Genomic DNA, 4,322 nt, shown 5'->3' on the forward strand with positions numbered 1-4,322 from the left:
TAATTTAATTTTATATATATTGTAGCTTTTGTGTTATTAAAGATTTATAGTTGTGTTTTTCAATTGATACAATTGTGTTAAATTGTATAATAAATTATACCTAATCATTAAATAATAAAAGAAATAATAAAGTAGCAATTCATATATATACGTATATAAAAGGTATATATATATATATATATGAAATGAACGTACAAGTTCAGCGTAAAATGATGAGTAAGAAAGCTGCGGTGTTTGCGAACTGCAACAATTTGTGGAAGCTGCGACGTAGTCATACGAGACGACGAGAATGAGGGTGCAGTCTGAGCCCAGCCCATACCGGATATGGATACCTGTCCGCACCGCCTCCGCCAATCGAGACTGACGAATCAGACACAAATCCCCCTGTCGAGGTGCGCGAATCGGGCGGGACTCGTCTCTTCTCTTTTCTTTTTTCTTTTCACTTCTCCTCTCTCCTCGCCTCCCTTTTTTCTCTCCTCTCCTCTTCTCCTCTTCTACCACCCTCTCCTCTTTTCTCCTTTTCTCTCCTTTTTTCCTTTCTCCCCTTTCCTTGTCGCTTCTTCCTTGCTGTATTTTTTAAGCGATGACATCGACCCCTAGATTTAGCTCACTCTACTGCCATAGTAATTCAAGAATATCCTGAGAAGCGAGTTTTTATTTTATACTATACGGATAACTCTAAATAAATATTATAGTATTGAGTGAAACGAATTAAACTTTATCAATTTTTACTGACAAAGCAGTATTAATCTTTCCTAAATTTTTGTTATAAAAAAGTAAAATAATAAAGTGTGTTGTTAGAAACAAATGACATGAACTGTTGCCATTCGTATGCATAAATCAAGACAAAATACATATATTTTAAATGATTTTATAAATGGTGAAATTTAATTTAATCTATAATGCAACTAAAATTAACTATTCTACATATATATATAATATATATATGTGTATATACATATATATATGCATATAAACCATCTTAACTTTATTCAATTTAACGGTTTTTTTGCGATTTCTTTATGCAAAATATGTTTCTTACATGAAATAACAATTTTTACTTAATACTTTTCTTAAGTATTAAGTTGTTATTTTATCGTTAAACTTGTCCTGGAACATAAACAAGATATTACAACTCCAAATCTGGATCTATAACTAACGCGTATTTTAAAAAACATCTTGATCATCATGATCCACACGATAGAACACAAGCAACAATTATACGAAGGTAAGTCAATAAGTTCTTAGAAAATCTATCAGAGGGCACTTGTAGTATCATGTCACACTACTTTTTAACAAGTAGCATCTTTCAGCTGATTACTGTCAAATTTTGAGCGAAATTCCTCGAGAGGTTTCATTTCTGTAGACGATTAAAGTCACCATCCTTTGTATTTTTTGCAAAATGGAAAAAAACGAGTTTCATGCAGTGATCAAACATCTACATATGAAAGGTTTAACGCCGAAAGAAATCAAAGTCGAGTTGGATAATGTTCATCTGCACCAGCTTTTGCGACTAAATACAACTGGGTGAATGAATTTAAACTTGGTCGTACATCCACATGTGATGCATCTCGTTCGGGACGTCCAATTGAGGCTGCTATACGCCAGAAATCATCGATAAAGTCCACGATATTGTTTTGACTGATCGACGAGTGAAAGTACCCGAGCTTGTTGAGGCCACAGGCATATCACATGGTACAGTAATTTCAATTTTGCACGAACAATTGGGTATGAAAAAGCTATCGGCAAGATGGGTGCCGTGTTTGCTCACTGTGGCGCGACCGTGTGACGATTATAAAACAATGTTTGGAGATGTTTCAACGTAATCCAGGTAAATTTCTGCATCGATTCATTACTGTGGACGAAACATGGATCTATATTACTTCACACCCGAGACGAAGGAACAGTCAAAACAATGGACTTCACCGGGTGAATCAGCTCCGAAGAAGGCGAAGACCGTGAAGTCGGCTGAAAAGGTGATAGCCACAGTTTTTTGGGATGCACGCGGTATAATTCATATCGATTACCTTCCGTCGAAGCAAACGATCAATGGCGATTACTATACGCAGCTAGCCTTATTAGACGGTTTCAATAACATTTTAAAGAAAAAACGTCCTCATTTGGCGTAGAAGAAAGTGCTCTTACATCAAGACATGGGTTCACACGTGTCCAGCACCGATGGCCAAATTCAACGAATTCCGCTACGAATTGCTTCCCCATCCAGCATATTCGCCAGATTTAGTCCCCTGCGACTATTTCCTGTTTCCACATCTGAAGAAATGGTTCGGAGGAAAGAGATTCATCACCAGAGAGCAGCTCATCGCCGAAACAAAGGCTTATTTTAATGGGTTGGTAAAATCATATTATTCGGACAGCTTGAAAAAGTTGGAGAATCGTTGGATCAAGAGCTGAAAGGAGACTATGTTGAGAAATGAAAATGAATCGATTAAAAAAACATGTGTTTTACTAGGTTTTTCTAAAAACTTATTGACTTGCTCTCGTATTACCTACGTTCACGCGATTTTTATTACAATTAAAAAAAATGTTAAATCTTGCAATGTAAATAAAATATGAGAAGGAGTTTTAACATACTTTTCATCAGATGAGAGGTCTTACAAACTCAGCATGCGCGATCTTCGCTGTTTCATCTTGATCAATAACGTAAGATAACTGCATCGCAATTTTATGACTTTGCAATACAAATGTTTACGATTAAATCATGAGTTTACCATATGATTCCGTACATCTTTCATTAATCGTTCGGTTGTCAATTTCACTCGTGAAATATTCGATATTTTATTCCGAGGAAAGTATTGTACACGTCTAGTCTCGATAAGATATACATATTGTATTATGTATATGTACAACGTACTTATATGTAAGGCACACGACAGATATACGACTGAATAAAAATTCGAGCGCGTTTCACAGCGGGTGACGTGTGCGATTGCCTCATCACACAATATGCTCTCGTATGGGGAATATTCACGGCTCAGCTCGCCTATATAGAACACACGTGTCCGGTGCACTTATTTCTAACATATACACGTGTGCGTGTGAGCATTCTACTAGGTCAAAATGCGTCGAATCGCGAACATTGTGATCCTTGTCATACATTGATGAAAAGGACGTATTGTTCACTCTTTAGCACGTAAGGAAACTCGCAGTTTTGCGCGTTGCAATTTTTAATTTCTCGTATTCATCGACTGTACGATCTAATGTTTGTTCTTTTCATGCCGACGAAAAATTCACCCGCGCGGGAATGTTTCATTTTAAGTCCTATAGGCATCGCATACAAAGATTATGAAGCGTGCGTATTATTGTCAATTATATATGTGTAACGAATATTTCTTTAAAGTTGTATAATCTATATCTTTTTTAATTTGATCGAAAAAATATTTGATCAAAATATGTATTATACTTTTCTCAACTTTTTTTCGAACAAAATTATCTCTACAATAAATAAAGTTTTTATAAAAACAAATAAAGTAAATCTATAACAATAAATGATTAATAATTATCCATTAAAGATCAATGATAAAATATGTTTTTCTCCATAAATTACTTTATTATATCTTTTAATAATTAATAGAGCAAGCTTACTTTAAAGACGTTCATCAAAATATTACCCCGGATTAGGTATAATCCGTATCTAAGCAGAATAGTTCTTTTGAGCAAGATTCAAAATGCTCAAAACATTTTCGTTCAATTAGATCTTGTAATTTACATTACCATAGATTTACAGTATTGGCAGTGTATATCGGAATGCGGCTTTAATTATTCGTTTAAATCAAATCCACTAAAGGCACGATATAAGAATCTCTAACGCGTGTGCCGTAAAGCCAAATGATGTATACATAGGTTGTACATACAAGAATACGCGTTTTGCACGTAAAACCTTTTGTAATGATTGATGGGAAGAAGTCGCATGCTGCGGGGTGAGGGTAAAAGAATTGGCGGGCGTAAAAACAACGTGAACCAGAAAAGGAGGAGGAGTGAGACGAAAGAGAGGCAGGGAGGGAGGGAGGGAGGGAGGGAGAGAGAGAGAGAGAGAGAGAGAGACGCGCTCTTATTTGACCCCAGGCCTATTGCGCGAGTTAGCAAACTGCCGCGATCAGTTGAGGTCACGCAAGTCGCCACCCCAATTCGTCTAATAGGAACAAATATCATAATTGTTGCTTCTTCTTCACAAGCATCCAAATAGATTGCTCTCTTACTGTCTTATGAGGCTGCAATGTGTTCAAGTCTCAGGATACCCATCATCAAAGGGGGAGAGAGAGAGAGAGAGAGAGAGAGAGAGAGAGAGAGAGAGAGAGAGAGAG

General features: G+C 36.3%; 1 pseudogene; it reads left to right on the plus strand.

Annotated features, from left to right (window-relative positions):
* The first annotated feature begins 1,402 nt into the window (after positions 1-1,402).
* On the plus strand, positions 1,403-2,435 carry LOC108771605 (uncharacterized; annotated as a pseudogene).
* Positions 2,436-4,322: the final 1,887 nt, after the last annotated feature.

The sequence above is a fragment of the Cyphomyrmex costatus genome, unplaced genomic scaffold (genome assembly GCF_001594065.2).
Source record: "Cyphomyrmex costatus isolate MS0001 unplaced genomic scaffold, Ccosl1.0 scaffold162, whole genome shotgun sequence".
Lineage (NCBI taxonomy): Eukaryota > Metazoa > Arthropoda > Insecta > Hymenoptera > Formicidae > Cyphomyrmex > Cyphomyrmex costatus.